General features: G+C 37.2%; 3 pseudogenes across 2 annotated transcripts; 1 reads left to right on the forward strand and 2 right to left on the reverse strand.

Annotated features, from left to right (window-relative positions):
* Positions 1-1,339: 1,339 nt before the first annotated feature.
* Positions 1,340-14,268, reverse strand: LOC143621430 (E3 ubiquitin-protein ligase UPL1-like; annotated as a pseudogene). Its single transcript, XR_013151517.1, has 16 exons — positions 14,224-14,268; positions 13,750-13,845; positions 13,465-13,671; positions 6,054-12,944; positions 5,464-5,964; positions 5,060-5,377; positions 4,777-4,978; positions 4,411-4,694; positions 4,040-4,308; positions 2,851-3,958; positions 2,612-2,758; positions 2,450-2,530; positions 2,126-2,351; positions 1,905-2,044; positions 1,717-1,823; positions 1,340-1,636 (listed from the first exon to the last, which is right to left on the reverse strand). The product of XR_013151517.1 is annotated as an E3 ubiquitin-protein ligase UPL1-like (transcript).
* A 3,191-nt stretch (positions 14,269-17,459) lies between these two features.
* On the reverse strand, positions 17,460-19,669 carry LOC143621472 (putative L-type lectin-domain containing receptor kinase S.7 pseudogene; annotated as a pseudogene).
* Positions 19,670-24,394: 4,725 nt separating this feature from the next.
* On the forward strand, positions 24,395-27,164 carry LOC143621473 (nicotinamide/nicotinic acid mononucleotide adenylyltransferase-like; annotated as a pseudogene). The gene is made up of 8 exons (XR_013151527.1): positions 24,395-24,445; positions 24,726-24,825; positions 24,898-24,971; positions 25,256-25,341; positions 25,534-25,617; positions 25,977-26,061; positions 26,228-26,307; positions 26,519-27,164. The product of XR_013151527.1 is annotated as a nicotinamide/nicotinic acid mononucleotide adenylyltransferase-like (transcript).
* The last annotated feature ends 187 nt before the right edge of the window (positions 27,165-27,351 follow it).

The raw sequence follows: 27,351 nt of genomic DNA on the forward strand, positions 1-27,351 counted from the left end.
GAAATTTTAGTTTAAAGTCAATTATGTAAAAAAAAAAAAAGTTGCAGTTTCTATATATGGTATTGAGACGTATAATAATAAAATAAAATATATTATGCTAATTTAGTAATTTATATGTGCATACGTATTTTCATATGAATCTATCGTTAGCTGTATTTAAAATCTTTATAAATTGATAAAACTGAATATCGTGGAATCTTACGAAGATAACAAACATCACCTTATGATCGTATGGATAATACAAACATCACCAACTAATTTTCATGTCCAAATTACTCATCTAAAAATTTAACTAACTCAAAGTATAAGTTCAAGCACTAAAATTGGTAAGGGGTGTGCATGAAATCATAAAAACTGACCCAAAACAAAAAGAAAAAACCAAATTCAAACCGAAAAGGCTGAACCAAAACAAAAACAACAGTTTGATTTTATGCTTTGTAAAAACCGAACTTACGATTCGGTTTTAGTTTTGCATGTAATAAAAACCAAAAAAACCGAACCGAATTTCTATATATTCATTCTTTATTTGTTATTTTGAGTAATATATAAGAATTTAACAAATATGTAACTCAAATGTTTTTGCCAAAATGTATAATAATTATTTAGTTATTAATTTATCAAAATTTTGAGGCTCAAATGGCAAAAAAACGTAATTCAGACGGTTTCAAAAATCCAAAAACCGAAGTTTCGATTTGTTTTAGCCCAAAACCGACCTAAACCGAACCATGCACAACCCTAGAAATTTAAATATTCAAAAAGATGGTTACACAGCTAAGTCAGACATACCATTATTGACACCAAGATATTCCATACATCTTAAAAACTCCTAACTTGATTCTACTCTTCCAAAAACTTATTACTGATCATAGCTTCTAAAAAAGTGTTCAAGCCTAAAAAATCTAGCTTAATCTGTTACTCCCATTTCATATGAATACTAACAGAAACCTTTTGGTCTTTTGTCAAAAGACTTAAAAGTATTTAATATATCAAGTGTTTTGACTAGTCAAACATACCTGGTTTTTTAAACTGACTCACATTGTCCCAAAGTTATTTTGGCTAGTTATTCAACCACCACATTATATGCAAAGAATGAGCTTTTTCAAAGGTAGAAAATGAAGCTTCAAATGCATAAATCACAAAAGGGCTAGGATTTACATGAAACCTATGAATATTTAAAGTTCTCATTTTATTCGGTTTTGCATGAAGCGAAAGCAACCCACAAAAATCGCATATCCATGCAACAAAATACAGCCAACCAAAAAGCACTTGCTTTACTTCATCATCTTCTTGTGATACACACATGACTCCTTTCTCTTCACAGGGACTCGCCTTCAAGTTGCATCGCGATGCATAATCAATGTTCTTTCTTTGTCTACAAAAACGACGAAAAAAACTTAGACTATATGTTTCAAATTAGTAGAAAATTTATAAAATAAAGTGGGAAAGTGAAACTAACATCTACATGACATGGCAGTGGCTGCAAAGATGCTTAGGGGTCCCACTCCCTACGCCACATCATCCAGCATATCATCATTAGCCAAACCCAAAACCTTCACTAGCTTCATGGATAGCAAGTAATAACCGCTCCTGAAGCTGTTCTTTTGACATATATTCGGGAAGATCTAACTGGTTGAAACTGATAATACAAAATAACGAGTGAGAACACGAAGCTTAAACTTGAAGGAAAAAACAATCTTAACAAAAGAAAACACAAACCAAGTATGAGCTGATGGCAGCCTCTTCGGAGCTCCATAAGCTTTGTGAATTTGAAATCTTTGTGGACCCGATAAACCTTGCAATGCCTTAAAACCTTCCAATGGAACCTGAAGAAATTATACATGTATTATGTTATTATATTCACCTTCTAGAATAATTATGATAATTTACATTACTCTTTACAATACCTTTGATGTACCGGTGACAAACTGAAGCAATCTAGCCATGTCTTCTTTGTTAAACGCTTTGACAACCTCCCAAAACCACATAACTACACTAGAACCAACAATGTATCCAGTATATTCAGTGTTGGCCTTCAGATCATCCACTGCAACAATAACAGGTTGGTTAAATTAACGATCTTGAAATACAATTATGAATTGTTTATTGAACAAATAAGATAACTCACAATCGATTTCTGGAAGCCCGCTTATTAGCAGCTCAAGCTCTTTATCGTTGAAAAGAGAAATGAGGTCGCGCGGTATTAACTCATTAAAACCCTCCAAAAAGGAATTGATTTGAGGACGTATTGCATTTGTAAGTATATGTTCAGCAACAAGATCCACATATTCATGCTTTGTTTCTTCTGTTACTCTTATGTTCCGTCCACCCGGTTTTAGCTCATAATCAGTAACCTTTTCCATATCAAAATAAAAACTAAATCTTAACAAATTTAACTTTGATGCCAACTTTCTTGGTGAAACATATTTTAAATATGATTTTAGATACATACCTCTGTCTTCTCATAGAGGATGTGCTTTTCTTCATCAGCATCCATGATAAATGTCAGGCCCAGTATGTCATTTACATCATTCTGATACAGAAAACAGAGTTGTTTAAAAACAAACAATGCAAGTATAAAGAAAAAATGAACCACAATAATATATAAAAGTACCTCAAGCAACCACTTTAAATTCTTGTAATAATCAGGATCAACAGCCTCTATATCATGATATGTTACCTTCACACCAAGAATATGTTTATAGAACGACCGAGTGAAGTAAACATCCAAGAGTTGCCCATCAAACAAGGCTTTAGCAACCTATAACACAAAACATCATTACACAACAATTAAAATTCAAAAATTACATTAAACAAAAAGAAAAGTTTTTTTTTTTGAATAAAAAGAAGTACCACGCGGCCCACAAACTTGAAGTAGGAAAGATGCTCAGTCTGATAAACAGAATTAGGGTTTGGCTGGAAAGTTGCATTGTTTCCTCCAGTTGTGAAAAGTAAAGCCCCTTTATCAAATATACCTCTAGACAACAATTGATACCATTCTCTAGTCAAGCCACCAGCATCAATACCTTCTTCACCTTGAAAATGAACATGTAACCGTCCTTTTAGCTCTTGAGTGGGACGTATGCGCAGCTGATTGTAAGAATCTTCAAGAAGATAAGCCCGACGAACGCTAATTCTTAATGAGCCTGACAGGTGTCGATCATCTTGCTGCCTGATTCTAGAACGGAAATACAACCTTTTGTTGTCAAAGTCAATTAACCTCAGTGCTTTCAACATCATAGAAAGTGACTTCTCCAACAATCCGGGATTTTGTCTGACAAAAGTTTTTAATACCCGTCGATGTTTCTCAGCAAACTTAGCAAATGTTACAGCACCATCAATCCCGGTCCCACTTGGTGATGAATTACCAGAAAACTCCTTCACTTCCCGAGCTGTTGATGTTGCATTTGTGTCATCTTGTTGTAGGCTAGAACTATTTGATTGCAGCTTTTCACATAGGACCGAAAAGGACTCAATATAAGGTAAAAGTCTCTGAATGCCAGGTGGCAGAGGAGATGCAGATGAAGCACCGGCGACATGCTCAACTGTATTAGAATTCAAACTATCTGATGAAAACGAGCCCTGCACCAGCTGTGTTTCTGTTGCACTTATACACTCACTCAATTCATGCCATAAAGGTTCAAGTGAAATATTTAACTTCAACATAGTAGTGTGCTCCTGATTGTCATCATTTTTAGAAACCTTACTGTCATCGACATCAGGTGCATTGAGTGTGCTAAGTGTTTGCATGATTCTTAGTACAGCAGCCCCAGACATGGACCCCGCACTCAGACCCAACATGTGTTTGGTTCTTAGTGTGACAAGTTCTTGAATGGCGGACCCACTAAGACTATGCGCTAACTCCACTAGCTCTACAATGAACAACTTTCGATGTGATGGAGCAACTGAGGCTAACTTCTTCAGAACTTCACCAGTAAGCAGATAAACATTATCTGATAGCCTAATAAACAAAAATAAATCAGGCATTAAGCTTCCAAGTTACAAATGAATAACAAAATAATCATTGAAAACTTGATATTACCCCTCGTGTCCAAGAAGACTGCATAGATTATGAAGATCAGATTGGGGAAGCTTCATAAAGATGTCATGCACGTTGACACTTTTTTGGTCATCGGATGTGGATAATCCATCGTTGACAGCTTTATCATCATGATGAGGTTCTGCTCCTGCCGAGGAAGAATCTCCCTGAGGTTGACTAGCAGATCCATTGATTTCAACTTGTTTAGTATTAGATTTGCTTTCTAACTTTAAAGCAGCAGTGTCTACAACAACTTTAATTAGACTCACAACCTGCATCAAATATATAACAAACATATAAGGAATGCCAAACCTAACAAGAATGTGAGAATCAAATTTGTCACTTTATAATAATAAAAGTAGAGTCTAAACTACCTGTTCTACTTGGGCAGTACTGCAAAGGAACGACGGTTGATTCAAGAGTTTTACAAATAATAATATGGGAATATCACCCTTGGATCCAACAGGATGAGAGATTTCTCCACCTTCAACAACCTTTTCTTTCCCCTTATTATTCTTTTTATCATGGCATTTGAGATTTAAAGACTCGGGAACAAGTGAAGAATCAAAACTAAATAACAAATTAGCAACAGAAGAATGATTTGTAGCCAGATATGTCAAAATCTCTAACACCCAACGCAGTACTAGTGGCGGGAGACCTGTAAATGAACCATTTCTAGCATCAAAAACAACATATATGTTGGAAAGAAAAACTAATTCCAGGCTAAAAGAAAATCATACCGTCTATAAGCTGTGATCGACCATAAACAACATTAGACTGACACCCATAAAGCCTCTGAGAATTAACCATTGTCAATCCACCTGTCAGGCCTTCAGTCTCCATCTTGATCATGCCCAGTAGCAAGAAAACAAGAACTGCCCGTGTACAACTACGAGCACATAAGTTCAAAAAGAGTCTCTGTAAAAGGCCTTTCCCAAGAGGCTGAAAGCAAAAGGTAAAAATGGTCATAACAATTAAGAAAAAGACATTTACTTCATTACTTGTTGAATCATAAATCATTACCTGTGCTAATCGTAGAAGCCTGATCAAAGCTTTCAAAGCATCAGCATCCAAAAGCGCATCCCCTTCAACTTCCTTCACTTTCAAGCTTTCTAAAAAAGCAGAAGGTGCCCTTTGTCCTATTGTAACACCAACACCCCTATCGATTGCTGCCTGCCTATCAAATCTCAACGCGTTCCTCCTGCTATTAAGTCTATGGCTGTTTCTAAACAAACTACAAGCCTGATGGTGACTCATTGATCTATCCCTCAGCATTTGTGCTTCAGCAAGTAGCGATGATGGCAATGCTGAAAGAACCGCTTCTGATGATGTCAATAACACCTAAAGACAATAAAAAAGCAAACACATAGTACAAGTAAGCAAATGATTTTCTAAATTTCAAGATGCAACAATGCAAGTATGCAAACCTCTTCACGCAAATCAGGTGGAAAAGTAGCTATAACTGAAGGATTATCCATATCAACGGGTTGACCTTCAGCTAGCTGTGCAACCCTTTGCGCCCGTTGTTGAGCTAAAACTTCTGCTTGGATTTCTGGAGGAAGTGCAGCTAAAAACTCAGGATCTATTTCTTCAGCTGTAGCGGAAACAGGTGCAGGAGCAGAAACTGGAGGTGGGGTCGACTGAGATTGTTGTGAAGCTAATACTTCTGCCCTAAGTTCTGCAGGTAGTGCCTCCAAGAATGCTGGATCTATGCCATTTGTACTTTGGGCTACGTTAGTTGCAACCGGTTCATCAGGTTGACCAGTTTGACCGTCACCATCAATGTTAGCGTTATGTTCAGAAAATGACTCCTCAATGACACCAGCTGAAGGTAACGAGTCCCCTTCAGCAACGTTCATATCAACATCAGCATTATGGTCACCAGAATTGGAGACATTATTGCTTGCCACGTCAACAATTAACAACTCCTGAAAATACACATAATGTGTAATTAAATTATAAAAAGAAACTAACAGAAAAAATTGCACAGTTGAACAAATAACTAATCAAACTCTACCTGCTGCTCATTTCCTTCACCGATTTCCATGTTATTGTGACTATCTTCACTGTTGTTTACAGCATCGGGGTTGGGCCCACTTACCTGGCCTTGTGTTTGTTCAGCATTTTCAACGTTCTGGTTAATATTTTGATCATTATCATCTTCCGGACCTTCAGTCTGAAAAACATTATCGGTAGCCTCTGCTTCTTGCGGAATATCGTTGGCTAAAGGAGTACCTGTGCTTATCTGAGATATGAAAAGCTCTTCTACAGCCTGTGCAATAGCAGCAGCCTGACCACCAGCTTGCGGTTGTCCATCATCGGCCCACCGCCCATCACCTGGTCCTCTTCTTGTCGGTGCTCATAATGACTCCAAACCAGCAGAAAAGTCGGCTAGTGGCAGTGGAGCTCCACCACCATTTCTGTCACCAAACACGGTAGATTGTACATGATCAAATGGAAGAACAGGAGCATCAAGCGTCGGAAAATGGGGAACATACCCATCAAAGCTCCCGCCAAATAAAGATTCCAAATTCCGAATAGAACCGCCACCATTTGATGACCTCACTGAACCTAGTTCACCAGACTGTGATGATGGTCTCACAAGAAGAGGATGCTGCAAACCACTATTCACGTCTGAACCAGATCTCTCAAGCAAGCTTCTGCTCTGCTGGCGGCGGCCATGGTCAAATTCGCCAGTTAGCGTTCTATGAAGACCAAAAAGGTCATCAACATTGGCACCTTCAAATGGCTCTGCAGCAATGTCAATAAGTGCACCATCGGGTCCTGTTTGCCCGAGTGCCCCATCTAGAGCCTCTCGCCATCTCACCTCAACAACACGGTTTAAATTGTACACATCATCCTCGTCATCAACCATGTCATCATTATATTCATCACCTAATCCAGTTTCATCATGGTCTTCAACATCTGTGTCAGCCAATGACATTAAAGCAGTACCATCCTCAGCTAAATCTTCATCCTCGTCATCGCCATTTCCATCACCATCATCCTCGTCATCTTCCATGTCATCATCCTCGTCGCCAGTATTATCTCCACCTCCCCTCTCAACATGAAAAGCCATCTCGATTTGATCAGAATCTCTTAACACGCCACCATCTTCTATCTCATCTATTTCAATTCTCAATTCCCGTTCTGAAGACTGGTCTAAGTTGAATTCATGATCACCTTCATCTTGAGATGTTTCTTCATAATGTTGATTTTCAGCATCATCAGTACCTGTGATCTCATGTTGACCACCCACTGGTATCTGATTGACTGTAGTATCAATCGTCTGATTGCCCAAACCAACAGACTTTTTCTTGTTGACCGGTTCAGATAAAGCAAGTTGCTCTGCCGCATTGGCAGCACGCGTTAAGCCTTCTAAAGATTTAAGAATAGTATTTACAACTTTGGGGGCATCGGGGTGGTCTAAATCCAGCACCTGAAGAATGCTGGATAGACACGGAATTAGTCCTCCATCAATCATGCCTTTAGCAATATCTGGAGAGCAACCAAATCCCAGTACATTACTCGAGGATGGATTTTTTGATAGAATTGAATAAACCAAATCAACAAAAGCAAGCACCCTTTTATCAGGCAATAAACCATTCTTAGATGAACTGCTTGCTGATGTGGCAAATGAAGACAAAGCTTTCACAAGTACATTTATGACCCGCCTACGCCCTTCACTTGATCTGCCACACAAAACCACCAACAACCATGAGGCATTTTCAGATAACTTCCCTCTCCATTCATCAGATACAGATATCTTGTCTACAGAGAGAGATAGAAGGTGATGCATAACATGATGTACAATCCCACCGTGCATTTCTAGATCACGTTTTAGAAGTAATCCAGCTGCGTGTGCATACATAAGAAGAATGTCGCCGAATAATTTCAGAACAAAAGTCACTTTAGCTAACTCAGCAGCTGATTTTTCTGACAGGCTTTCGGATTCTTTCATTGTATAATCGACCTTCATTTTACCCTTGATTGCAGCAGAACCATCTACCTCCATTGCACCATAAAGTTTATTGCAATCTTCCTCAGGATTCAGTGAAGGGTATTTCATTACAGTTTCTAGCAAGTGATCAACAACCAGAGTGAGATTAGCAGGCACTTTTTTCTGAGATTTGACACCATTTGTTGGTCCGCCTTGAGATTTATTTTCAGGTACAGGTGATGCTCCAATTTCAACACCTTGAGTTTTTGATTTATCTTGTTCTTTCTCTTTATCTTTCTCTTTGGATATTACTACGCTTCTGCCACCTGTTGTAACCAACTGGCATACAGCTGTTGCTGCTTTCATGAAGACCTCACCATCTCGAGAAATAAGAGGTGCCATTAATGTCAAAAATACACGCGAAGCAATACGACCGACATGGCGGCTGCCATTTAAAGCCTGTCGTATCTCCAACTCCATTGCTGTTTGTAGCGTCTGAGGATCTTCAATGAGATGTCGAATGATAGCAGATGCCACTGTGTCGTAACCAGGAAAAAAACAAGACTTAGGTATACTGAAAAGATCACTCATACCTCCATTTTCAAGAAACTGTAAAGCCAGAGTGTGTGTTTTTGTCAAACGAGCACACAGTAATAAAACCGCTTGCATAACCATAGCAGGGGCATGCTTTTTGATCAGATCACATGCAATATTAACTACCTTTCTACCCTCTTCAACAGTCAGATAGCCAGTAGACTTTCCAAATATATTTTCAAACTTACAGCAGTAATCATCATCATGATTATCTAGAGTAGATTTATCATCAATGGGTTCTGTTACTTCTTTTATATCAGATGATACTGTGGGTTTGGATTGCAACAAATAGTCCAAAATAAGAAACAAAGCACTAATGCATTTTGGTACCACGAGTAGCTCGCTCTGTGACTCGGTTTCCGCCAAAAACTTCATTAAAATGTCTATGGCTATAGAAACAACGCCATTTTTCACAGCAATTTCTCTAGCAGTGACATCTTCAGCAACAATCAATGCTAGTGTGTGTGATACCATACAGAGTGTACTGGTTTCCTTTGAAGTTTCCAGTGGGCAAAGTTTTAGCTGTTCGATAAGATACGATATCACTTTTGGGCGATCTTCTCCTTTATTTCTGTTGCAAAAAGTGGCAAGCAAATCAGTTAAGGAAAAAGCCAATGAGTCACTACTTTGTAACAACTTAATAGAAGCTGCAAGAATGTCATCAATAGGGGGCGTTGGTGTTTTGGCTTCCGCCACTTCTGTTTGACCATCGTTTGCCTTTTCTGTGTTGTTATCTGATTTAGGAGTCTCTGATGAGTTTCCTAAAGATAAAGCAAGTGCTCTTGCCAGTTCATCATCCTGTACAGGATCATCAGGATGAGTAAATAACCATTCCATTGCCATCTCAACACTATTTGTTTCAACCCGTCTTAATGCTTCCTCTGCCCTTGCCCTAGTAAACCCCATATCTACAATGGTGGCTATAGCGGCTTCATTAGGTGGTGGTGGTATGAACCGCTGGTTAGCACCGCCAGTACCACTGCCACGGGGTCGCTTCACATCACCAACACCGCAATATATCTGAGTGACAAGAGTCAAAATCATTGTAATAAAGCCCGGATTACAACTTGGAAACATCTGATGATTCCAGATAGGAAGTATTATATCAAGAACTTGAGACTGCAGCATCTGAACAAACACTTTGGGATCTTGAGGAATCGGAAACAACCCAATTGATAACCCGACAGCCATCGGTTGTACAAGTAACTGAGGATGAGATGTGGAGGCTGATGGCAAAAGATAGGTAGAGTTAACAAAAAACTCCAAAAGCCGACAGTAACTCTGTAATGTGTCAAGTAACCATTTACTGTGAGACAATTTGTTTCCTTCATTATTTTCATTTCCAGATGTTGAACCAGAATAAGGCAATGTCCATAGTAACTGACTTGTAGCTTCAAAAGTGTTGAGTAGCTCCTTAAAGGTACCCTGGACATAGAAGCTATTTACCATAACAGTATAACAGATCTTTCGCCTATTATCAAACGTTAATGCTGCCATGTGCACCACCACTTTTCCAAGATAACGGCACTTAACTGACAACAAAGTATCAAGACCCGAACCCATGCCGTACCCCGAAAAACTAAGTGCTTCAAGAAAAATCTTTGCTAATGCAGTTCCAATATTCTTGGAAGCAGTACTTAGTGATCCACTTTCAGCCCTTCGCCGGTTAGATGAAGGAAATCCTCTTATTAAAGTGGTAAAGAAAGAACGTATAGTGGAAGCCAGTTTGTTAAGATTTTCCATAACAAGAACCTCGGGGCTTTTTTTTCTTTATATCTTGTGAAGAACTTGCCTTCATGATGCTTATGGAAGCCTCTGGATCAACGTGTATGGCTTCCAGATGTCTTCTGGTGTCTCCTGCACTTAATTGGGCTAAAATGAGTCGTTGACGCCGACTGAGCCTATCACCGGATCGATCCGCTGCGCCAAAGTCACGTTCTAGACTCCAATGAGGGTGTGAACTGTTCCGACTCGAAAATGGGTTCATGTACCCCGCCGCTGGCACGATTGCATCATCATCATCACTTGCAGCAATGGTAGTATCAGTGCCATTAAGATTAAGCTTTTCAGTCTCTGTTTTATTACTCTGTTTTCATCTGCTTTAGAATCACAATCAATAGAAACTTGCCAGAGTAGTTCCCGGTAAGCAACTCCGAGATCTCTCAGCACATCAGAATCAGAAAACCCAAGCTGAGACACGATATTTGCAGTCCCCCTTGATAAAAAATTAGAAAGAGACAAAATACCCTCAAGACTAGAAAGGCATCTTAACACCTTTGTTCTTCTAGAATCTTCGATCTGTGCAAGTTGCATGCCTCCAAGAGATGCAAGTAGCTCGTTTGTCACTTTCAAATGCTCTTTCAAGAATGAATATAATGCTCTAGCTAGAGATGTAGAATGATTAGCAGAGAAGCTTCTAAAGGCAATTGATATGCTATGACCAATAGAAACAAAAGAAGGCATCAAAGGTAAGGTAAATAACTGCAGAACAGCTTTAATTCCCTTTTTCTCCACAAATATACGACACGTGTCAGAACTTTGAAGAATCGTTTCGAGCAAACGAGCAACATTGTCAACACAATCAAGTAGAAAAGATTCCACGTTCAACAAAGACGTATCGGCAGAAGATTCCGCAAGCTTCTCGTGATTTTCACTCTTGTTGGATTCCCCATCAGTTTCCATTGGAACAGAAAAGGAGTCAAGAGCTTCAACAACTTCAGATCCAGAACCAAGCTTCTCAATGAATTTTAAAATCTCTATCAGCATATCAACACCATACACACGTAAAGAAGCAGCATGTCTCATCAATACACCAAGACCACTAGATAAGGAACTTGTAGTATCACCCATAAGGGCACGAAGGTAATTTCGTGAAGTAAATACCTTCACAAAACACCTCAAAGCATTACAATCTTTGATAGCCTGAAGACCATTATTACTAAGACACAAAGCATCCAAACACTGGGGTATGCATGTTATAGCTTGAGCAGAACAAGGCACACCATCCATTATAGCGTCTAGAAATGCGGACGGAAGACCAGCTTGTTCTAAGATGGGATAACAAGTTGGATCATTATGAATCAAATCACTCATTACAACTGCCGACAATGAAAACATCCCACCCCCAAAATCTTTAGCTTTCTTAAAAATCGCATGCAAACATTGTGGTAACAAACTTTCTTCAGAGCCATAAACACGAGCAGTGGTTCCAGGTGCATATGTTCCAAGTGATATAGCACGCAGTAAGGCTTTCATTAATGACTTCCTGTGGTGCGATACCGAAGCGTCAGAATAAAGAGGCTTTGTAGTGTTCGAGTCAGACAAATTACTAGTGTGCATCTGAACAGATGTGCCATTTTCAACATGAGAAACTTCTATTTTCAATCGGGAAATTGCATCATCTAATCAACCAAGGTCTCGAAACACAACAGCAGCTGGATTACTGAGATCCATAAAAGTTTCTAGAACATGTACAGCAATGCTGACTAGATGCAAATGCTGAGGATCTGTATTTTTCAGAAGAGGCAAAAGGGTAGGTATGAACCCTTCACGCATGGCAGAACAGCCAGTAGAAGATACTAAAGTTGTAACCAATGAGAGTAAAGCCTGAGCAAACATAACAGACGATTTACTAACCGTCGAGTCAATAGCCCCCTGCATGAGACTTGATAGTATGCCACGATGTCTGCCAGATGTGACAGCAACCAACACGGTTAACTGGCGAGAACGATCTTGACTAACAGCAACCAGTGATAACAGACTTAATATTCGAATATTTTCAGGAACTGCATCTTCATAACTCAAAAGTGTTACCAATTCGTTGATGAACTCAGGTTCGGTGTTAAAAAACGAAACCAGACCATCAGTATCACCACACGCTTGAACAAGAACTATAAACGCATTTAAACGAATACTTGTGTACTGTCGGCGAGCAGTAAAGGAGCTAAAAGCTCTTGAAAAGCGTAACCTTGTCAAAAGTGAGAATCTTAAACTACTTGGTACTTTATACTCCTGAATTAACCTGTGCATAAGTTCAACATCGGATTCTTTGAAAGTATTGATTTTAGGTAAATGGATTATTTGTAACCCTTGAGTTGAGTTTTCTGAATCAGAGTTGTCATAAAACTCAAAATGGAGTGTGCTACCCAACTCTTGAGATACTGGGTCAGATACATTCTCTAGAGCACATGCAACCAATCCTAGCCCTTCATCTTTCCCACCCCAGCCTTGTGCAAAAGCAAATAGCTTTGATCTTAGAGTTTTGTCTCTTATAATGTGTTTTACAGTTGATTTCCTTAAGAAAGATGATAGAGTTTTCAAACAGGCTTCAACCACGTCCGCATGAGTAGAAGCCAGTAGGAAAGAAAGATGATGCTGCATGATAATAATCCAGGATTAGTATATACACAATATAATGCAACCTATCATGAAATATTGTTCATAGGTTTGATTTATAGAAATACACACATCAACTTGTAATATCAGTGGCTGTTAATCGCAATATGACCGTAAACAACTTATTAGTTTAGCGTGCTAGGCAGAATTCAAAGCAAAAAAAATACATTTACAACTTTGTTATAATATCATCTTACAAATTACCTCTCTAACAAACGTGTAATACATTCCAAGTTGAGAATAACTGACGATGAAAACAAGTTTAAGAAGGTAGATTTATCTCTTGTAATTAATTTAAAATACTTAAATCAATAAACAGTTGCTTATCTAAGTGTTAAAAAAGCTGATAAACTCTTAAAAATGCCAATTAAGAGACCACAACTAATCAGCAGTGAGGTGACGTTTAACGCCTAGATGGACTACTAAGTACTAAGCACTCCTAAGAGGGATTTTTAGAGCACTGTAAATAACATAATCAAGAACTTATAGAAAAATTTACCTCATATGAGCTATAGAAATGCTTATTTGTGCAGTTGTCCAAAATTATTCTTACAACACTCAAGATCAGCAGCAGGACAGCATCTCTAGGGAAAGGAATGTCAGACTCCGAGTAATCATCCTCCAACTGTAAATCTGTCCTCGGCTTCAAGTACCTCTCAAAGGTCTCGAAATGGTTAAACAAGTCAACCCAGTGATTAAAGTCTCCCTGTATTAACAACAATAACCACAATCAATTCAATATAGTCAATATTATGATGCAAATTAAATTAGATTTTAGAGATACCTTGTCAAAGTCCCAGGAGAAGTTTCTCAAGCGATCTTCAATATTTTCAAGTGGAGCAGCAATAACACCATCGATGAAGGACTTAATTTTAGGAGGCTTATTCACAATAAAAAGAATATAGCACGTGTCAACAAATTTTGAGCATATCAAACTATTAAAATGTCAAACTCTTATTGCAGGGAGCAGGCCATGCCTAGAAAATTAAACACACGGTCTAGAATGCAAGGATATTTGTAAAAAAGAAATAGGCGTGAACGTTGCACTTATAAGATTGACGATATCACCAAAACAATAAAAGAGGGAATAAAAAATAGCTCATTTTCATATAATTTCTTACACATGAAGCAAAAAAAGTGACTAGTGAAATGATTTAGCACACTCAATTCAATAAGATAAACAAATGTCAAAAAGGTTACTTTTTCCATCAGCATCTTACTAGTTTCCAGTTCAGTTACAAATGTCAAAAAAAGTTACTTTATTCATCAGCATCTTACAAGTTTCCGGTCCAATTGTCTGCATGGTATATTAAGGATTATTACAGACACGTCATACATCGTCAAACACTTCAAGTTACATATAAGATGTGAATGTTTAGCATTATATTGAAGTAACTGATAATTCATACCAGACAAGCAAACATGCATTTCAGGAAATATAATATGTAATCATACAATCAATCCAAAAATTATACATATATTAAAAGAAAAGATGAAAAGATTCAGACTTTCAACTTTGGCCACAAAAGTTTTATACTTTTACACATCAAAACTTTTCACCTTTCAAATATAATATGTAATCATACAATCAATCCAAAAATTATACATATATTAAAAGAAAAGATGAAAAGATTCAGACTTTCAACTTTGGCCACAAAAGTTTTATACTTTTACACATCAAAACTTTTCACCTTTCAACTTTGCCCACAAAACTTCTAGACTTTCAACTTTGACCACCAAAATTTTATATATCTTAAAGGCAACAAGAAAAGTTTTAAACTTTCAACTTTGGCCCTCAAACTTTTTTTACACGTCAAGACTTTTCACCTTTCAACTTTGGCCACAAAACTTTTTAGACTTTCACTTTTACACGTCAAAACTTTTTACAGTTCAACTTTGACCACAAAACTTTTTTTAGTTTTTTAATGCAAAATTTTAGTTATAGTATTTTCAAATGTTAAACTAGACACGTTACACACATCGTTTACTATAGCAAACGACAATACCATAACGAACCGTACCCGCTGGTTGGAATTAGAGTTGCTTTGCAAATCAAGTTTCCGACTTTATACAGTAAAAAGGTACAGCCTGATGATCGGTACACCGTACACGTATACAAAGAGCCAATCTTTCGTAGATTCAAAACACCATATGATCATACATTAAGTCAGTAAAAAAATTATCATAATCAAACAATCAATCATGTTGATCAAAAATTAAAATAAAAAACCTAAAACAATACACAAAACCCTAATCAACTGCACTAAAAAAAAAAAGCAATGGCTGCACGAACGCAAGCGATCGGTCCGTTGATGGTTCAAATGCAATCAGATAGAAGCAATTAGCGTAAACTATAACCCAAGTGACGAATGATCAAATTGTATGGCGTCGGAATTTAAGCGATTGCGGATAGGAAGGGTTTTAGGGTTTTTGTTTCCGAAATTGAAATTGAAAGATAAGCGAATTAGTGAAGAAGAATCAAGCTATAACTATAAGCTATTTGTGTCATATGAACGATATATATATATAACACGTTAAGCAAACAGGCTGATTATATTATATCATATATTTCACATTAATTAATTCATAATATCTATCTATAATATATATAAATAATATATATAAACGAAGACAAAAAATCCAACGTGTCGCGATGTGGTCGCTCCCCTATTTTTTGGAGTCATCAGATTTGATTGATTTATAAATAGAGGCTTCTCATGTATTTGACTCGAATTTATGGGTATGAGTCTTACCAAACCCAGTTATTTCTCAAACGGGTTATAACATCTCATTAAATTAAAAAATATTCTCACCAAATTATTTATGTGAAAATCCTATAAAATAGGATATACTAAAAATTATTATATGATTTTTTTTAAATATTATTTATAATTAAGAAACAATTTTATAGTTAAAAAAATAAGCAGGTCTTGGGTCTTACCAAATCCAGATAACTTTTAAACCGGGTTATAACATTTTAGTTATTTGTGAAACCTTTTTATCATCAAACTCTAAATATATTATAAATTTCATTACAATAAATAAAATTAAACCCCAAAAAGTATATAAAGATTAAAAACGAGTAATGTATAACAGCCCCCGTAATACGGGGAATAAAAACTAGTAATACAATATAATATAATATAATAAAGTATTTTTTTTCTTTTGGTATTGTAAGTTTATACGTAAACCGAATTAGTTAAAGCACAAACACAAAATCATACCGATTCTGACGATACAACACCAGTTCAGTGTTGTTGATGTAAGAATATTGAGTATAAGTGGATTAACGGTACTCAGTACAAAATGTGAACCCCTGGCTTTCAATGCTAAAATATGTTTTATTTTGAACGACAACTCAGTTTAAAAAAAAATTATATCGATATGTTGAGAAACAAAATTAATCACAACGGAATATTTTGTTTAGTTTTTAAGTTAATTAATGCGAGTGATTAGAAAAAAACAAAATTGTTAAAATATTAAATAGGAAGACGACGTATATTGTTATATTAGAGCTGAAATTGAAATTTAAAAAAGCTAAAAAGATATCACGTGATATCTTCTAAGTGGCAACGTTACTATTCATAACCAGTTGATAATTGTGGGCGTCTAGTGTGGAGGATTATTGTAAAACTAGGGGTGCCAACGAGACTAGAGCTCGAGCTCTACTCGTTCCAATCTCTATTTCTAAAGCTCGAGTTCGGTTCGTGAATATCTTTTCAAGCTTGAGCTCAACTCGGGTCCGGCTTGTTTACTATTTCTTAATATATTTTTATATATTTATAATTATATTTTATATCGTTTTCTTCTACATAAGATAATATTTATTATTTATTTATTTTTCGTAATATTAAATAGATTAATTAATAATTAATAAATATATATTGTAAAAAATTATGTTAGTGACATACTCGTTTAGGCTCGCGAGCCAACTAGAGCTTGATAAGTGAAGTTCGGCCCAGAGCTCGTTTAAGCGCGGTCCATTTGCACCCCTAGGTAAACGTGAATCTAATTTTTACTTTGTTACCAAATTTTTGAGGCTTGAACTCAAGAATATGCTTCATATTCAAGCTATAAGTTTTGATAACTTCTATGAAGCGCGTAAGCATAAATGAATTTGCTTCCGTTGTAAACAATAAGTTCAAAGTTTTTCCATAAATGTTTTTAACCAACACATTTATATCATCTATGGATCATTTCTTGCGGATGAGTGTCACCAACATATAGCATTATTTCGTTGATACGTTTACTATCTAGAAAGTATGATTCAAAATGCAATATATTAAGTAATTAATGTATTGAAATGATTAAATATTGACATGAACTATTATGACAATAATCAAAATGTTTAACTTGATAAAATATATTGTTATTAGTATAAAGCAACTAATATTTGAAGTTAAATGACTTTTGATGTAACTAAATGTGCATGATCAACACCAAATCAAATCAAATCAAAGAATAAACTCAAAACCAATACACAAGCTGCCTAATCTTGAAACTAATCTATACGTATCTCAAACCTAGAATCATCACCATCTTTTTCTTCATGTTCACCATCTTCTTTCACTAGATCATCCACACTCAACGGCATACTAGCCGAAAAACTCACCTTCGGCTTCACACTCGGGACCTCCATCTCCCCCACCTCCCGGTTCAAAACTTGCAACACCCGCCTCATCGACGGCCTCATTTCGCTCCTCGGGTTCACGCAACTCAACCCCACCATCAAAAGCCTCCTCCCCTCTTCCTCATCAAACTCCCCATTAAGCCGCTTATCCACCGCACCCAAAACCTCCCCTTTCGCGTGCAAATCCCAAACCCAATCCACCAAATTCACCATACTCACACCCCCGGTTTCCTTCTCAATCGGCCTACGCCCGCAACAAACCTCTAGCACCACCACCCCATAGCTATAAACATCCGTTTTATCAGTCGCTTTCCCACAATGTAGATACTCAGGAGCCAGATACCCCGCGGTCCCAGCCGTAAGAGTGGACACCGGGCTCTTGTCATGGTCTATTAACCGGGCCAGCCCGAAATCGCCTAACCGGGCATTTAAATGTGCGTCTAACATCACATTACTAGACTTTATGTCTCTATGGATCACCAACTTATCACATTCTTGATGCAAATAAGCCAAAACCGAAGCTAACCCGATAGCAATATTATACCTATGGCCCCAGTTCAAAAACCCCCAATGTTTCGGGTCTTGAGACAACACGCTTTCCAAGCTTCCGTACGGCATTAAATCGTAAACAAGTAACAACTCGCCCCGCTTGACGCACCACCCGAGTAACTGGACAAGGTTCTTGTGACGTAACCCCGCGATAGCCGATAACTCTGCGAAAAACTCGGTTTTCGCTTCCCGGGGCCTCAACGATCTTTTCACGGCTGCGGGTGTACCCGATGATAATATGAAGGCTTTGTAAACCGTCCCAAACGAACCGTGCCCGATGATTCGGCTCGAGTGGAAGTTACCCGTGGCGGTCTTTAACTCTTTGTAACTAAATTTTCTCGGTTTTCTCGTAACTTGTTCCTTTATGTTCGTTTGTGTTCTGATTTCCCGCCATTTTTTAACCGAAATGTACCCGAAAACGAGAAAGCCCGCGAAGATGAAAACCGAGCCCGTTACTTCAAGACCGAGCCCGGGCCCGATCTTGTTACGGTTATTGTAACGAGCACGAGAAGTGTTCGGAAACCGAACCGGGATGGTTTCGGTGCTAACGTTATGCGGGTTATCCATCCGTGGAACGAACCGTTTGATCCCGAACGATTTAAAGCTCCATCTTTCGATCGAATGCGTCTCTTTACTACCTTCTGTCGATCCCGAGAACCCGACATACATAAGCTCTTGAAAATACACCGAAAGATCAATCGACACGTTCAAAATCGGGTTCTCGGGTTTGAAACCCGAGCGGGTCAAGAACACTTTCAAACTCCTCTCATCGTGATTGTAATCAATCCAAGAACTAAACGAAACACCCGTTCGTAAATCGATTCCCACGGTACCACAATCAGCCGTCACGATCGAATTCAAGCTATCGATATCCAACCCGACATGGTTCCGGTTGGGATCATTAAAATGCGGGTCGAGTCGGGTATCGAATTCTACAGCAATGAACTTATTTTGTGTCAATTGGGAAGAATTCACAATACCCAAGTACCCGCCGGGCGACCCGAGGGTCCGATTATCGGGGGATATAAAGAACGATAAGCCGCCGCCGCCCGAAGGGGATAACGGGTTGAGGGTTGTGATTGAGAATGAGAATGCTGTGGAGAATGAAGTGGTGGAGTTGGTTCGGGTGTCGGAGAAGCGAATTGGGTTATTGTAGATGACGGTGCCGGAGGAGGAAGATGGGAAATTGGAGTCCAGGGTGAGTCCGGCGGTGGTGCGGTGGTAGGAGTCGCCAGAGAAGGTGAGGTTTTGAAGAGGGAGGGGTGGGAATTGGAAGGAGATGGTTCGTGGGTACGCGGTTGATTGGTTGATTATGAAGCTGAGTGTGAGAATTGTGAAGAGAATTAGAGGGTTTCTTGAGTTCATGGTGGAGATGATGGTGGTTGATGGTGGATTACGGTGGTGGGTTTTAACGGTTTGAAAGAGGAAAATAAGCGGGAGTGAGAATATATGATTGAAATAATAAAACGACGACGTTCTTGATTAATATTGTAATTTGTTACAAGGGAGGATGACCAAAATGCCCTTATGGCAAGTTAATATCGACAAAATCTTCGACAAAATTTGTATATCTTTGTAAATTAACTCGTTTTTTTTCAAAAATTTTGAGTCCTTCCCTTCTGATGCTGTCATTCAAGCTTTGCCATTGCTTTTGACCAACAAATTCTCATCTAACACCTATTTAGAAAATGGCTAACCCATTACAATTTTCACGTTTGAAATCGGTTCGATGTATAACCGGTTTCCAAGCACGGGTGTCAATCGGTACGGTTAATAACCGGTTTAGGTTCGGGGCCGATTAGCACAGGCTGTAGGCGTGCATCTGCTGGAAAAATGGTCGGTTCGGGTCAAGTCAACGCGGGCCGACCCGATTGTGACCCGGTAAGAGTTACACCGAGAATAACGAACATCGAGCCCACTTAAGTTGTTAACTAGGCTAGACACGATTGGATAAGGCTAACGGTGATTATAGGTTTTTTAGTTTGGTGCTTTGGGCTCTAAGCCCATTGGGTTTAATATTGATTAAACCCTAATTATCTTTTTATTTATATATATATATATATATATATATATATATATTATGATAAAGGATAGAATACGAAAATCCTTTATCGTACAATAGGTACGCGACATTATGGAACGTCCATATTCAATAACCATCCTAATCCTAAAATCACAATTACGCGAGCCGGCCTCCGTCAACCTCTTCTCCCGTCGATTCCGTCCACCTTCACCATCGCCGTTCAACGATTCCGTCCACCATCCACCTTCGCGACCACCATCTTCTTCCGACACAACCATCAATCGTTGCTCACATGTCAGTTGATAAAATTGCCCAATTAAAATTGAAATTGTTGAACTAATTGATCAATTAAACTTTGAAATTGGTCCAATTAATCATCAATTTGAAGTTTCAATTAATCAATTTTGAGTTTTGCAGAAACCCAGTTGCAGACGCTCTATATTTTGTTCATATGATCGAATCAATGATCAAATTAACGGTCGATTGACGATTGTTTGATGATTATGAGATTATATGAAGTGATTTCAGTGTTCAATTTCATGTTTACAGGTGTTTAATTTTTTTTGTTAGTTTTAGAAGTTCTGAACACCCAGAACTTCTTAGAACTTCTGAACTTTATCAGAACTTCTAAACTTTTTTGAACACCCAGAACTTCTTAGAACTTCTGAACTTTATCAAAACTTCTAAACTTTTTTGAACACCCAGAACTTCTTAGAACTTCTAAACTTTATCAGAACTTCTAAACTTTTTTTAATAACCTGAACTTCTTAGAGCGTATTAGAACATTTAAAGATGTTCACTGTTTTTTGAACACCCAGAACTTCATTGAACGTATTAGAACGTTTAAAGATGCTCTTTTTTAGTCAGAACGTTTAAAGGTCTTCAGTTTTGTTTCAGGACGTTTAAACATAATATTTTGAACCATAATCAGAGCTCGATTGAGTGCGTTATTTCTGCAATTCCATAATCCGATGATTCTAAAGCCTATTACACATCAATTCGATTGATTAAATCATCAATTTTTTATCAATTTGAAGATTTCTTGATGTTCAGCGACGTTTAATTTTGATTTGGTTTTTGACTTTAGAGATTTCATACTTTAAGCTGTGATTAGAGTTTAGAAATTGGATTAGATTGAGCGACAAGTTTCGAATTTGGATCAGAGTTGATTTGTAATCGACGAATTTTGATCGCGAACTACTGTTGGGTTATTTACGAAATTGCTACCGTGCGTTTTTTAATCAAACGCTCTGGAATGTCGTGTACTTAATGTACGATAAACAATTATTGTAGTTTAACCCACCCCTATATTATATAATATACTAGTTTGAGGCCCGTGTATTACACGGATAAATGATTAAAATTTTAAACTTTAGCCATTAATTGAAATACAATCAACAAAATGATCATATATTGTTTTTATAGTTACAATTCACATTAAAATTACATAAATTACATAACTAAAATTACACAAATATGGTATAAATAAGTAAAATCTTTCTTGTACACTACATTTGTGATTGTATTGGTCTGTATTCATTGTTTATCAAAAATCAAAATCTTTAGTTCATGTTTGCTTGTAACTCTAGACAAGGTAACATACAGGTCTGCTTATAACTCTTTCATGTAAAAAATAAGGCTCTTCATGTATATACCAACCCTAGATAAATGATAATGTATCCATGAAACTATAAAAAAAATATATATTAAAAAGTCAAAACTTTTGTTCAAAAGAAGCCAAAACTTGTTATAGAATCTTGGTGCAAAACAGAAAATAACCAACAAACGCGAATGTCGTGTTCAGTTCATGTGTACGATATAATTTGGTTTCGGGTCGTGTTAGGGTCAGATGGACCTACCAACCCAAGAACACGAGTACACGAACCGTGAAACAATTTAAAAAAAACATTCAAAACAATATTTTGTCGGTAATTCAATATGAAATTATAATAAGGTTGCAGGTGGTCTTTGGGTTAGTTGGACCTACCAACCTAAGTACACGAACCATGCGGCAATATTTAAAAAGAAAAAAAAGTAAAGAAAACAAAAGAAATCCAAGTGATACCTTAGTGCCGGTTATGTTTTAGTTTTGAAAGGTTGATATAGTAAAGTTGCATCAATTACCATCATCTGGAGTTATTTGGTCATCTTTTCGGAATCGTAATACATCTTACGCGGTTATTGAATCTGAAAATTTATTAAAAAGTCAAAACTTTTGTTCAAAAGAAGCCAAAACTTATTATAGAATCTTGGTGCAAAATAGAAAATAACCAACAAATACGAATGTCGTGTTTAGTTCATGTGTACGATATAATTTGGTTTTGGGTCGTGTTCGGGTTAGTTGGACCTGCCAATCTAAGAACACAAGTACACGAATCGTGAAACAATTTTTAGAAAAAAACATTCAAAACAATATTTTGTCGACTATTGAATCTGAAAATATAATAAGCTTTCGGGTCGTCTTTGGGTTAGCTGGACCTACCAACCCAGGAACACAGGTACACGAACCGTGCTGCAATATTTTTCAAAATTAAAAAAAAAACAAAAGAAATCCAAGTGATACCATGATGCAGCAAGAGACTATGGTTATTGCATCGTGAGCGATGTGGAGGACATCAACAATGGCAACAGTAACTCCATCTACACCAACCAAATGTAATTTAGATATACAACCTATATGTATAATGTTTATATGAAATGTATAAAATGAAACATACAACAATGTCTTTACCTCCATAGACAACAGAAAGATGTAAAAACTTTCTATCGTGCATGTGATGCAGGGCATCAACAATAGGTGTATCGATTGTAATACTTTATGAATTTGAAGTCATTACCTGCGTAATAAATCATGAAAAAAAAATAAAAATTAGTTGAAAAGTGAATAACCACTTACCAATATAACATCTTACTATTACATTAAAATTGCAATTACAATATAATATATGTTGTTTATCACTTGATAATATATTAATTAAAAAGTGACAACTAAACTATATACATACTCAATAACAATCAACATCAACCAAACATTTAGATAACACCACCAAATCAATTTCAAATGTCTCTTTCTTTTATTTTAATCCCACCCCATGATTGGTAGGCACCAACATTTCTAAAGCATGGAATTGTAAAATTACCTAAAAGTTAGTGACAATGGAACAGTCTGAAGCAACGGTGGAGATGAACGATAGCAGCGGTGGAGATGAACGGTCTAGTAGATTTAATCAGATAAGGGAGAAAATAGCTAAGTAATGGCAGATTGGTAGCTAAGGGAAGAGGCGCCTGATTGAGTGTATGCAGCGTAGGGTTTTTTTATTTGGAATTGGGAAACAAATTGATTAAATAATATACATATTCTGATAACATTAGTCGGATGGGTTGATCTAAAATAATACCATTTTAATGAATATGTGTTAAAAAAGGTAATGAGAGGTTGACAAGTGACAATTTATATAGCAATTTGTTTTTGTTAGATTAGTAAGATTCATTTTTTAATTAACTCATCACTACCAAACTTTAAACCCTAGCCACCATCACATATATCCAGCCGCCACCTGAGCTGCCGCCACCTCCGGCCGCCGCCATCTGAGCCGCCGACTGCCGCCGCCGGATTCCGGCCGCCGCAGCTGATGTGTTGCTTGGTTGCTACAATTACCGACAACCACTGCCCAACCGCGCAGCCACCACCGGACTACCATCCCAGTCGCCGGAAGACCGCCGCCGGTCACCAGTTCCGCCGCCGGTCTGCTGCCGACAGCCCCCTGCACCGCCGCAGTTTCTGTTGCTGTCGGGGCTGCTGTTGTTACTGTTTCGGGCTGCTGCCGCTACTAGCCGACCACCGCCACCGCCGTGCACTGCCGCCGCTGCCGGATTTTGTTGGATCTTGTTGTGTCTAGATCTAGCACCGTTCGTTATATCTCGGTGTCTTACCCGGTTACTTATAACCGAGGTATAAACACTAATCCTTTTTTTATGGTTGTCGTTTATTTTTTCGTGCTTGTATTAGTTGTAACCGGATCCAAGTTTGGGTTTCGGGTTCTTGTTGGTTCGTTTTTATCCGCTGCGTTTTTGGTTCGTTTATATTATAATATGATTAATACTTATGAAACGAAATACATATTAAAACGGGTTTTATTGTTTAACCGTTTTTGTTCCGAACCACCGTTGAAACCCAACAACATCTAGGCATCGATTCTCACACAATAAATTCATTTTGAGGCGTCGGCTATTGAAGATGAGGAGTTCGATACGCACTTGCTAATAATAAATCTATCGGTAATGATTGATTAATCCAAGGATGACCTATTTAATTTAATATCGTTATGTAGATTTAGGTCTGATTAATTAGCTATTGCTAATTAGTTGATTGCTCATTATTTTCAACTGTTTAGTGATACTGTAATTTGCTACTCTTGAATAATATTTGGTATTTAAGTGTTACATAACATTTAACTTATTAAATGATTATTATTATTATTATTATTATTATTATCTGATTTTAATTCTGAAAGTTGCAATGATCAGTTATATAAATGTTTGATTTTTCTTGTGTCAGATATCAGGAAATAGGAATTAAGTAAATGGATGCTGCTTTGCCACGAGATAAGTTATCGTTAGTCCACAAATGAAGACGGTTCATCAGATTCTAGCACAAAGTAAGTTTTACCAGCACACACTGTAGGTAAAGATTACAATAATATATATAATCTTATATCACACTTTTGCAGGGGAAAAACGCATGTGGTATTGGTATCAACTGGAAGCTTTAATCCTCCTACATACATGCATTTACGTCTTTTCGGTATGTGTTTCCGTCTGCTAGTTTTTGTCATTTGTTTGTAGTGTTTGAGAAATGGTTATAGGTAACTAATGTCCAAACAGCTGCATAGTTTTTTCTTATAAGAATTAGAAGAAATTTATATTACATGTCACATATGCATTTATAGTTTTTAGTTTAACAATGCGAGTCAATAAACTACTGTGGTTTAAAGTTTAAGGAAATTGGACTATTATGTTTACAGCTACAAAAGTGAAAGTCAATATAATTTGGATGTATGCTAATCTTATTTTTATTTGAATGCTTAGAATTGGCAAGGGATGCACTTAACTCAAAAGGGTTTCATGTTGTTGGAGGCTACATGTCACCTGTCAATGATGCATACAAGAAAAAGGTATTTACTTTCCTGTAACATTACATTCTCCGCACCAGAAAAAGAAGTTTTAAGACATTTGAAATGAAAAGGAAAACCTACTTTGCTTCATGTATCATTCGTCCTCATAATAAAATTAGTTCATATCTCTCCCGCAATCAAATATTAAATAAATTCGAGTGCAAGAGCTGAATTTTTTTTTCTGTTTTTCAGGGTCTCTTACCAGCTGAACACCGTATCTCAATGTGTCAACTCGCTTGCAAAAGTTCTGACTTCGTAAAGGTGGATACCTGGGAGGTATGCCTCTCTATCTCTATCTCTCTCTCTCTCTCTCTCTCTCTCACACACACACACACTTTTACACACACACACACACACAAAGTGGTTAAAAGCGTTGAAAACAATTTTGAATGCTTAAAGAAATTGATGTAGTAAAGTTGAATTGACGATGGTAAGTGGAAAAACATGTCAGTCTTCAGTGTAGTCACTGCAATGTACTTTTAGGACTAAACATAGATTGCATCCGTTTTTATTGAACAGAACACGCACGTTTTTTATTCTTGTTTCTTTGAAATGAGGAATTTTTTGTATAAAGCTCTCAGCTTAATTTTTTTTCTTCTTATGTTTATTGATGCAGAAATATTTATTTGTGTTAGGCAAATCAAAGTTCATATCAACGATCATTGACTGTGTTATCAAGAATCAGGAGCTTCTTTTGTGACAATGGGCTGATACCTAGTGGTATGCTACTTTTGCTTGTTCCTTAACTTGCCAAAATAGCTTAATAATATGATTTAGTGTTTTAACCAAATTGGCGTTTCCAAAATTATTATATCTATTGAGTATAAGAAGGTTTAGATTGAAATATCTCTTGCTACAAACACTAATTTTGTTCATGCAATTGTAGCTTTATTAAAGGTTATGCTTGTTTGCGGCTCTGATCTGCTAGAATCTTTTGCCAGACCTGGAGTTTGGATACCTGAACAGGTAAAATTCTTCTGCATTATTACGTTAATAAAAGTTGGTGATTGTTAGATAATCTTACACCAACTGTTTTCCTATTTCTGATTATCTTGACTCAAAATAAGCAAAACATCATAACCGTAATCACTTTTTTGCCAAACACTGTTGTAATTATAGACACACATCTATATGAGATTACAAATTCATGATTTTTATGACCATCTGTTCGTTTCAGGTTAGGACTATATTCAGAGATTATGGTGTGGTTTGTATCCGCAGAGAAGGTCAAGACATTGGAAAAATCATCTCAAGTGATGAAATCTTGACAGAGTACAAGGTAAACCAACTGACATTCTGTCACTACTAGGGGTGCAAATGAGTTGAGCTGCTCGTGAGCTCCTCGAGGTCGGATTGATAAAAAAGTTTTAAATGAGCCAAGCTTTTTCGAGCTTGAGCCTCAAATGAAGCTTGTTTAGTTATCAAGCCAGAGCTCGAGCTTTGTATGGGAAGCTCGTTTAGGCTCGTCGAGCCTTAACGAGCCTTGTGTATTTTTTTAAGTTTGACCTATTTTGGACTTCTATATATTAGTTTCACACTGCATAGCTGAGCTCGAGCCAAGTTTGACTCGTTTAAGGTGCTACATGAGCTTGAGCCGAGCTTAGGCTCGTTTAAGGTTTTTCTCAAAATAAAAAACTAAATAAAAGCGTAAGCAAACGAATTAAAAAGTAATGAACGAGTCGGTCCCGAGCTTGAAATAATGACTCACGGACCGAGCTCGGGCTCAGCTCGTTTATAGAATACCTTTTGTGTGACGTATTTCATCATATTAAAAGGAGATTCAGTCGAGAACCATCCATTAATAGTAACCAAACGAACCACTTTTTAGCCGTTGGATCGTATTTCAATTAATGACTGATATCTCGCTCTATTCAGGAGCGTTTTAATGCTTATCATCTGAACTAACCCTTAAGATATTAATGTTGTTTTATAAATGTTGCAGAGTAATATTGTTGCAGAGTAATATTGAGGCGGTAGTCATTAAATTGTATACTGTCGTTTCTATTTTCT

The sequence above is a fragment of the Bidens hawaiensis genome, unplaced genomic scaffold, assembly GCF_021521415.1.
Source record: "Bidens hawaiensis isolate Kalapana, Puna unplaced genomic scaffold, B.hawaiensis_p1.1 tig00002866_1, whole genome shotgun sequence".
NCBI classification, from domain to species: Eukaryota; Viridiplantae; Streptophyta; class Magnoliopsida; order Asterales; family Asteraceae; genus Bidens; species Bidens hawaiensis.